This window comes from Adiantum capillus-veneris, chromosome 26 (assembly GCF_014529385.1).
Source record: "Adiantum capillus-veneris isolate H3 chromosome 26, ASM1452938v2, whole genome shotgun sequence".
Taxonomy (NCBI): Eukaryota; Viridiplantae; Streptophyta; class Polypodiopsida; order Polypodiales; family Pteridaceae; genus Adiantum; species Adiantum capillus-veneris.
Window position 1 is genome coordinate 53207627 of NC_140956.1, and position 10635 is coordinate 53218261.

Below are 10635 nucleotides of genomic sequence, written 5' to 3' on the forward strand. Positions count from 1 at the left end.
ACCACATGTATATGGTAACAAATCCCCCCTGGAGTGATGCGGTGAACGAGAGCTGGCACATGAGTAAAGGGAAGTGCCATGCCCTGAGGACAGGATCAGTCCACAAAGGGGAGTAAGCCCAAAGCTTTGCGGAAAGCTTCAAGCTTCTCACGAGACAATGCCTTTGTGAAAAGATCTGCAAGGTTGTCCTGTGTTGGCACATAAGCCAAGCTGATCTCTCCTGCTGAGAGCCTCTCCCTGACATAGTGGTAATGCACCTCAATGTGCTTTGTGCGAGCATGAAAAACTGGGTTCCTCGCAACTGCCAATGCGCTCTGACTGTCAGTGTAGATAGTGTTGGCAGTGTCCTGTCCAACACCCAAGTCAGCCATAAGGCGTCTGAGCCATACACACTCAACCGTAGCTGTGAAGACTGCCCTGTACTCAACCTCACAACTCGAAGTGGCCACAGTAGGTTGCTTCTTGCTCAACCATGATATACATGAACTGCCAAGCATGAAACAAAAACCACTTGTGGACACTCGCGTGTCAAAACAACCAGCCCAATCTGAGTCCGAAAAAGCATGTAAGTCTGGCGGCAATGATCCCCCCTTGGGATAAAACAAGCCAAGATGTAAAGTGCCACTAAGGTAGCGGAAAATCCTCTTGACAGCCTGCCAATGCTTAGACCCTGGGCTATGCATAAATCTGCTGACCTGCGAGACTGCAAACTGAATATCTGGCCTCGTGTTGCATACATAAATGAGGCAGCCAACAGCAGTTTGGTAAAGAGTGACATCAGCAGGATCGCCAGCATCATGTAGACTCAACTTCAAACCTGTTTCCATGGGAGTGGCAATAGGTTTGCAATCCTCAAGTCCAAACTTACATAGCAATGTCTCTATGTAACTTTTCTGACACAAGGCAATACCACCATCACACTGCTTAAACTGTATACCCAAGTAATGATGCAACAGCCCCAAATCTTTCATCTTGAAAGTAGCATTCAAATCAGCCTTAAATTCAGCAATATGTCTCTCATTTGGTCCAGTGATCAGCAAATCATCAACATAAAGAACCACAATGAGAAATACATCATCCTCACGCTTTACATACAATGTGCTTTCTGTTGGACTGTTACAAAAGCCTCGTTTAACCAAATGAGTGTCAGCTTTCTCATACCAAGCACGAGGAGATTGCTTCAACCCATACAAAGCCTTCTTACATTTGCACACTTTGTCCTCTTGTCCTTTTATGACAAAACCGCGAGGCTGCGTTACATAAACTTCCTCAAATATGTCACCATTCAAGAAAGCAGTAACAATGTCTGATTGATGTACATCCCAACCAAAATGATCTGCCAATGCACATAGAAAACGCACAGTAGTCATACGACAAGTGGGAGCAAAAGTCTCTTCATAATCTATGCCTTTTTGTTGTGCATAACCCTTTGCAACAAGTCGAGCCTTATGGCGATCGATCTCACCATCCGGCTTGCGTTTCAACTTGTAAACCCACTTCGTACCAATGGCCTTTTTGCCAGGAGGCAAATCACATAAAGTCCATGTGTCATTCTCTATAAGTGCATCATATTCTGATTTCATGGCAGCAATCCAATTTTCTGAATTCTGTGCTTCATCAAAAGACAGAGGCTCCTCAACATCATGTAAACTAGACACAGCCAAAGCATAACAATCTGATGCATAAGATGCATGGCGAGAGCCTGAACGAGTACGACTAGATAAAGGTGCATCCAATTTACTGTCACGCAAAGTGTGCACCAGCCATTTTGGCATACCTCTAGCCTGCTCATTTTCAGCCCTTTCCTCATCAAGTACATCATGTACATCTGCATCAGTAATAGGCTGTTCTAAAACATTTTCAGAAACCCCCATAGGCTGTACATTTGCCTCATTGGAACTTACATTCGTATTTCCACCACTGAAAAGAGGCAACAAAGTGTCATAGATGTCCTGTGAGCTTACATTACTGTCTCTAGTACATGACAGCAAGGGTTGAACAGAATCTTCCACAAACACTACATCCCGTGAAACCAAAATACGTTTTGTTTGTGGATGATACAACCTGTAACCTTTGCTTTCAGCACTATAACCAACAAAAATACATTTGACAGCCTTATCATCCAATTTTCTGCGCTGCACTTGTGGCACCAAAGCATATGCCAAACAGCCAAAAACACGCATGTGCTCAATAGAAGGTTTTCTATCATGCCATGCTTCATATGGAGTAATAGACTGCAAAGCTTTCGTAGGACACCTGTTAAGTACATAAGTGGCACACATGATGGCCTCAAGCCAAAAAGAATGCGGCAAAGCTTGACTTTTGACCATACATCGTGCCATTTCCGTTAGTGACCTGTTTTTCCTCTCAGCAACACCATTTTGCTGAGGTGTATAAGGCACTGTACATTGGTGTTTTATCCCACGACTAGCCAGAAATGCATTAAATTCATGAGACATATACTCCCCCCCTCGATCGGAACGGAGGGTGCCCATAGTACATTTTGAGACATTTTCAGCCATAGCCAAAAATTGTTTGAAGCACATAAAAACTTCGGACTTCGCTTTAAGCGGAAATACCCACGCATGCCTGGAGTAATCATCAATGAAAGTCACGAAGTACAGGTAATTGCCCAAGGACGGAGTTTGCATGGGCCCACAAACGTCACTATGCACAAGCTGCAACCTGCATGTGGCCCTAACTGAACCATCCTTTGGAAACTTAGAACGCTGCATTTTACCCAGAATACAGCCTTCACAAACATGTTTGATAGGTGCTTCAAGAGGCGGCAAAGAAGCAACCATATCAGATTTCTGCAAACGCAGCAAACTGGCAAAATTCAGATGACCAAAACGTGCATGCCAAAGTTTTGCATCTGAAATAGCCCTTGAATCTGCAACAGCATTTGCAAAATTTTGTCCACACTTGTCATACAAAGTGTGCTTATACAGCCCACGGCACAAAAGCCCAGATGCAACAATTTCATCACCAAAACTGAGATCATGAACTGTACATCTGTCATCCACAAATTTGACTACAAGTCCAAGTCTAGCAAGTGCGGATACAGACAAGAGATTCTTCTTGATCCCAGGTACATAAAGTGCATCAACAAGTGTGAAGGAACTGCCATTAGCAGCAGTGAGCACAATCTTTCCAACTCCCTGAACTGGATAAGAGGCGTTGTTGGCACAAGTGACTGAATTCCCATGAGGGACAGACTCGAGAGAGGTAAACAATTCACGATGTGAGGTAATGTGCTTTGTAGCACCACTGTCGAAATACCACACATGTGAATCTGCAGCAACTGACAAGCATGCATCATGGACAGCAGGATTGTAAGTGCACTCTGCGCTAAAAGCCCATTCTGCATCAACATCAGCATCACAATCTCCTTTCACAGAAGACTCAACAATGGCTGCATTTGTAGTGGAACCAGCATTTGCAGTGGAACCACCCTCTTTCTTCTTAGCCTCTTTGGCCTTCAACTTAGGACACGACTTGATCAAGTGATCATTGGCTTTACAATAATGGCAACGCATCTTCTTTTTGCCCTTATCACCAGAATTGCCAGACGAAGTGCTGCCAGCAGAAGCATTAGGAACAGAATTTTTGCCACTCGCAGCAGAACCATAAGAAGTGGCTGCATTACTGTTACCACCCTTTCTTTGAGAAGCAATAAAAGCCTGTTCAACTGCACGCTGCCTAGTCCTGTTTTTTCTAGAAAGTGACTCTTGCAACAGTAATGTGCATAATGCATCAAACTTGACAACTTCAGGATTTCCTTGGGTCATCAGTCTCCAAGTACTAGCAAAAGTCTGGTAGGAATCTGGTAAGGCATCAAGAACAGTCTGCACAAGGGAACTGTCAGAAATGACTTCACCTGCAGAAATGAGTTGCTCATTGATATCCTTGACACTCGCAAGGAAAGTGTCCATATCATCTTCCTCATGCATAATCTTCGACTCTAGCTCTTTACGCAGCAAAGCAATTTTAGCCTCATTGCGGCTTGCATAAAGACCTGCTAGAATATCCCAAGCCTGTTTTGCAGATTTTGCTGAACGGATGTGAGGAATAATGGTGCGCTTCACAGACAACGCAATCAATGCATGAGCCTGCGCATCCTTAACATCCCAACGAGCTTGTTCTGCTGTAGGCAAAACAACTCTAACAGCTGCAATCCTTGCAGCAAGACCTGCAACATCCTCATTATCGCCTACATCTTCAGAACCAGGACGTACATCAATGCCCTGCACAATGTTCCAGACACCTTTTGACACAAGAACATGTTGCATCATATAAGCCCACATAGGGTAGTTGTCCCCATCCATCCTGTCCTCAGCAGCAAACATCTTGAACACATCTGTGTTGTTGTTGTCAGCCATGGTAAATGCTGCACCTGATGTGAAAACTGCCCGAAAATAGGAGAAATGGAGCGGGAACAACTTGTGCTATATAGCACAAACCATAGAAGACTATAAGGCACCTGTTATGCAGAAAACGGCACTGATAGAGAATTTGCACAAAATGACGAAATAGCCTGTGCAGTACTGCCCGTAGTGGAAACGGAGGCCGAAATGAGCCCAAATCAAAATTCTGAGCCAAAGCTCACTGAAATCGGAGAAAGTGAGCAGGCGTGTGCTGGAGCAGCTGGCGACTAAGCCCGGGAGGACGTGACCTGCTCTGATACCAATTGTTGGAATTAGGGTTGCAGAGAAACACACACAGCTTGGAGAAGACGAAGGAAGCTCAAGGCACACAATAGAGAGTGTATTCCTTAGTGTGCAATGGAAAAATAGATAGCCCTAGAGTGATGGGCGTATATACAATGCACGGGGGAAAAAACCTCCTAAAGAGGGAAAAAATGCCCCGGCGGTCCTAGTGTGTTCACACACATCACTACCACATGTATATGGTAACAGAAATGGCCTATAAACTTTGAGAATAGCGGAATTAAGAGAATTATAGTGAGCATTTTTGTGAGATTACTTTGAGAACATAAAGGGTGAACTTAATTGATGGTAGAAATATGAACATAGTACTTAATTAATTTGGCATGAACAATACTTTTGCAAGAGAGAGAGTATTAGAGAACATGACAATAGTTGAGGACCGGATTTACTTGGAGCTGGTGCCCCCTCCAAAAGGCGTTTGTGTTATAGATTCTCCCATCAAGAGAGACTTGTTACAATACAATCTTTGTGTTCCTTGTGACCTTGGTGATACTATGAAGATGGAAAGCTTCATGCATCACGAGCATAACATAAACTTTGCAAAAATCATTAACTATCCCAAGGCCTCAAACACCTTCGAAGGTGGAGAGAGCTAGCGGGGAATGAGGGTAGGGAAGAGGAAGAAGAATCATTCATAGGAGAAAGAAATAGTTCTTCACTTATCATCACTCTTCTTGCTTAGCATAGCATAATAGCATAGTAATGAAGATGAAGAAGATGGCAAGCTTAAGCATTGAACTATGGCTCTTGGTTGGATTTGCATTATATAGCCAAGAGTGTTGGTGTAGGCTCTCTGCTTCTCAACAATCTTGAAGAAGGAGATGGATCTCTTGCACTTTGCACTCCACACGATGAGAGAATGTGTATGTGTGTGTGTGGGAGATTATATCCCCCTCTCATGCTTCGTCCACACCTCTCTCTCTCTCTCTCTCTCTCTCTCATTTGGGACATGTGTCCTCTTTTTTCTCTTTGAGAAAAAGAACTTAATTATTTATTTTTATGCGTCTAAATTCTCATTGGACCCCTTTAAAGTCTATCCAATAGGATTCAAGTACATTGTGAGGTTCAGATGTGGAGAATTTTTTCAACATGTGTCTTTTATGCTTCTTAAGTCATTTGGTTTGATTTGAATACTTTAAGCACTTAGTCAATCAAGCATATGTATTTTATGCTTGTTAAGTCACTTGGTTTGAATTGAATACTTCAAGCCTTAATCAATCAAGTATGAAACGGTTATGACTCTTGAGAATTTATCTTTGAATTTAACATTTCAAAAACCTTAGTCATTTAACCATAAAAATCACCTCAATCTTTAAGCAAGGTTCCCACAAAACCACTTTAAGCATCTTAGCACCTCATACTTGGGTAGGATTCCCACCTCGAGGTTAGTCGTTGCTTGCATAAGGTCAAATGATTGTTTAACACTAACTTTTGAAGGTCTTTAATGAAGCTAACCCTAAGGTATTTTAAGCTCCATTAGATGCCCGTTGCTCTTGATAGACTACCTCCTTTTGGACCCGTATTGAGATGTAATCATCTCTCCTCTTGGTCCCTTGCTAAGGTAAATCTAGAAGCACTTATTGCACATTGCTCTTTGGTAGATTGTCCCCTTTTGGACCCCTATTGAGATGCAACCATTTCTCCTTTTGGTCCCCTGTTTTTTCTTTTTTCTTTTTTAGAGAGAGCAGGAACTTCAAATTACAACTCACACACCCGACTCCGTGAGGTGGAGCATCCCAACCGGTTAAGGGTGGCCAACCCATCATATGGACCATGGGAACAGCCCCTAAGGGCTTCATGTCACACGCGTTGTGAAGGAGGTTTGAACCCAAGACCTTAGACACAAGAGGCTTTAAAGGGGTCCAATGAGAATTTAGACGCATATCTATATCCTAACTCTTGTTCCCCTTTTATCTTCCCATATTAAATGATCAGTTTAATATGAGAAAATCATTTAGTAAAGCTAGATATTATATTTTATGATAGGTCACATTTGGATCACACCTCATGCCTAACTCACACGGTGATCACATTCTGATTATAACAAAATCACAATATGATCACATCATGTGATGATCATGTTCTGATAACAACTAAGCACACATCTGTGATCCGATGGCGTGGATGAGAGCTGCCCGCGTCTTTTGACATGGACCATTTATCCCCACTGGGGAGGTCCATGTCAATTAGTCATGAGGCTAGCAAGGTGGTGGGCGACTAATATTTTCTTGTTGTTTCTGGTCTCAAAAGCTCAGCAAGGTGGTGAGCGCCTAAAGCAAGGATCTCCCTCTCTCTCTCTCTCTCTCTTCCCCCCCCCCCCCCCCCCCCCCCCCTCCCTTCATGGTCTTTGCACATGGGAAAGAAAGAGCATGTTGTTGTGATGTGTAGCGGCCTGATAGCGGTTGTTGTGCTTCATACAATGTTGCCATGGCTACCACCCAAGAGGTCTCTCTCTCTCTCTCTCTCTCTCTCTCTCTCTCTCTCTCTCCAGTGAGGAGGAACCAAGGGGTAGACACAGGCGAGATGGGCGAGGGGGGGGGGGGGGGACAAGGGATGAGAGGGGCCCAGGCAGGCATAGGCAGCGTGTAAGATTTTCTTTTGGGAAGAGGGAAGAGGGGGTGCACACACACACACAGAGAGAATATTTGCTAGGCATCTTTTTAGAAAATGTGTTCTTTAAACAATGAGCCACGTATGTCTGAACGAAATTTAAAAAACCGTTTAAAACAATGGAATTTGAAGATATTCTTATCTAGAGCGAAGGCCAAAAGGTTGGCGGCGAGGTAAATGGGAGGGTAGAGCCTCAGAAGGGTGGTACATGCTCCCCTTTTCAAGTCGAAACCGCCCATCGGCAACTCTCTCTCTCTCTCTCTCTCTCTCTCTCCAAGCACCAGCTGAGACGAGCCCTCTCTTTTTGTGTGTGTGTGTGTGTGTGTGTGTGTGTGTGTGTGTGTGTGTGTGTGTGAAGACGAGGAGCACCCGTACGGTGAGCTGAGACGTGTGTGCAAGCGAGGCGAGGAGGGGACTTGGCTCTCTCTCTCTCTCTCTCTCTCTCTCTCTCTCTCTCTCAAAAGGCTCCTCTCCCTCTTTACAGGCTCTCGACGTGTAGACTCAACACAGAAATGAGGAGGTAAAGGGGGCGTGTGGGCAAGAAGGGGCAGTTTGCAGAGGGTTCGAGGTAGCTCGAGCGGGGGTGGAAGTGCCGCAGAGGAGCGAGGGCACGTGGGGGGGTGGGGGGGGTGGAATATTCGCAAGGTATCCATTTAAAATGGGTTTTTTAATTAGTTGTGCCAATATAGTGGATATAGTGTAGTATGGTAGAAAGTGTAGATTTTTACTCGACTCAGTTTACTCCAATCCTCACTATGTGAAATCTTCACAAGATGCTGAGAATCTCCAACCACTCGTCATTTAAAAGGCCACAACACCACCACTTTTTATATCACTTTTCATTACTCACATTTGAACCCATCACGTTGAATGTCCAAGGATCAAGCTAAACCACTAGGCTACAAGCCTATGATGATGCGTAGGGTCGCCTTATTCATCAAAAAACAAAAAATTGAACCACCACCCCCCCCCCCCCCCCCCCCCCCCCCCCTTCCCCTTTTCCCTTTCTTTCACGTCTGAATATATACTGTCAATGCACCTCCAAGGAAAACTTTTTTTTTTTTGCAAAACCCACAATAGGTGGGTGGTTATATTATAAACACCAAAATATATACAGCCACATTCGTGCTCAGCACAAGCCACGGATACCAAAGGAGCTTCGAGGACATAGACAAGACCACATCATAGATCACAAGTTCATCCATGGGTTGCCACTAACCCACGGGATTGCCACCCCGAAACAGATTGCCCACAAGATGACTATGACCAAAAATTTCATGGCTAATAGGGGTGTCACCCCACCGAGGAGATAAGACCATCCAAAAAGACATATCGGCATAGAATGAGATTATAGGCTCTCACCCAACACAAACTAGCATTGAGCAAATATGCAGTACGGAGGTATTCCCGAGAACGGTTGGAGCACACAGGTCTCCATCCCCAGCCCTGAAGTGCCATCACCAAAAAGCATTAGCACCACCGCACCAAAAGAGAACCGAGCCGTAATGCACGAGAACAAGCTGTTGATGGAGGGCCAAGCACCATCCATGGGATCACACCGCCCACCGAGTGTCAGGTGGTGCCACTAGGGAGCGGACTCATATCACTCGCCCACTGCCTGTCAAGCCGATGTCCTAGGGCCCAAGAGCCAACCACAAATCGGCCACCAAATTTCCCCCCACATGAGGGGTAGGAGGACGGCCACTCTTGTGCAACCAAAAATGAGGAGGGGGGCAAGGAACGGCTGAGAAACAAAGGCGAGGTTGCAATGATCTCCCCCCGAGATGACACCAACCCCTCATGCAACGCCCTTTCCCCCCGACTCTCCCCCCTCCCCCCCAATTGGAGAAACACCACCACAACCCTTCCGCGGTGCCTATGAGCTCCCCCTACTCGTGTGATACTAATAGCATGTCATAGTGACGAAGCTCTACTCCTTGCAACCCTAAATCTTAAAAAACCCCTCGTATTGACTTTCCTTTAAATGCACCACCAAAGAAAACTTAACTTTGTTTTCAAATGCACCTCAAGAAAAACTTGACTTTCCTTTCTCTTTCATAAAACTCAAGCTATCTCGTAATAGGTCCAAAATTGGCACCACTTAGCAACTCGGTCTACTTTGGATGCAACCCATTAATTTACTGGAATCTCCAATTCAAAATCACAAGGCACTCCGCTCCACACCGTGCGCGGACTTTCGAGTCCTCCCCCGTTCATTGGCATGCATGTGCTCTGCAAAAATGAGCCTCTGTGCTAGCCTCTATCGCTAGCGAGGGTGCACACACGGTTGAGAAGGAAGAGAGAGAGAGAGAGAGAGAGAGAGAGAGAGAGAGAGAGAGAAGGATCACACCTCCCAGCACGCTCCATGGAACAACAGCTCATTCTGAGCTCGTCCTCTTGACTCGATGCATACCAAAACCAAGGCTCACCATCAAGAGCTACAACACCCAGAGAGCGAGCAAGAGACAGAGGAAGACAACCTGCATATCTCCACCAGAGGGAGGATGCAGAGCATTGACTACGAGAAAAAACCTTTGCCTTTCAGCCCCCTCGAACTTACGCATGGCATTCCCCCCCCCCCCCCCCCCCCCCCCCGCGCCTGGGGCCCTGACACACCTGGCATGTGGCCTCTCTCTCTCTCTCTCTCTCGCTCGTCCATGTGTGATGTCCTCCAATTTACGCCTGCCGTCCACCTCCACCTACGCCTATCCCGTCCACATGACGATGCACGACAATTTTGTCTTCCCCCAAGGCCCATACTACGTGCTAAAATGGGATGTATGAGCCATATAGACCATTTTAGCGCATAGTATGCTATTAAAATTAAAAAAATATATTATGTTTAGTTACCTTTAGTTTTCCTTCAATACTAGAACCATATGCAAAGGTGCAATGTTGTGCCCATCTTCATCATATAAACAAGATGTAGGAGGAGGTAGCACCCATGTCTATGGTTGCCATGATATGAATCAATTCATGAGGTTTTATTCCCATCTTCTAGGAGATATTTAGATACACGTTCTTCAGTTTTGTCAAACTTTAGAGAATCTTGCCTTCGCCCTTTGTCTTTCTATCCCTCAACAATGGTAGATTGGTCAACCCAGTTCCTTCAAAACTTTGCAAATAATCACTTCTTAGAGCTATAGTAAAAACAAGTAGTCCTCCTAGCACGTTCAAAAACCAAAGGAATAAGCTTTACTTTTTCCATTAAAAGGTTCCCCTCTTTTAGCCAAGTTTGTGCTCTAATCATAGGGCCCTTGTTGGGCAATCTCTTCTAATTCATGCTTTGGGTGGG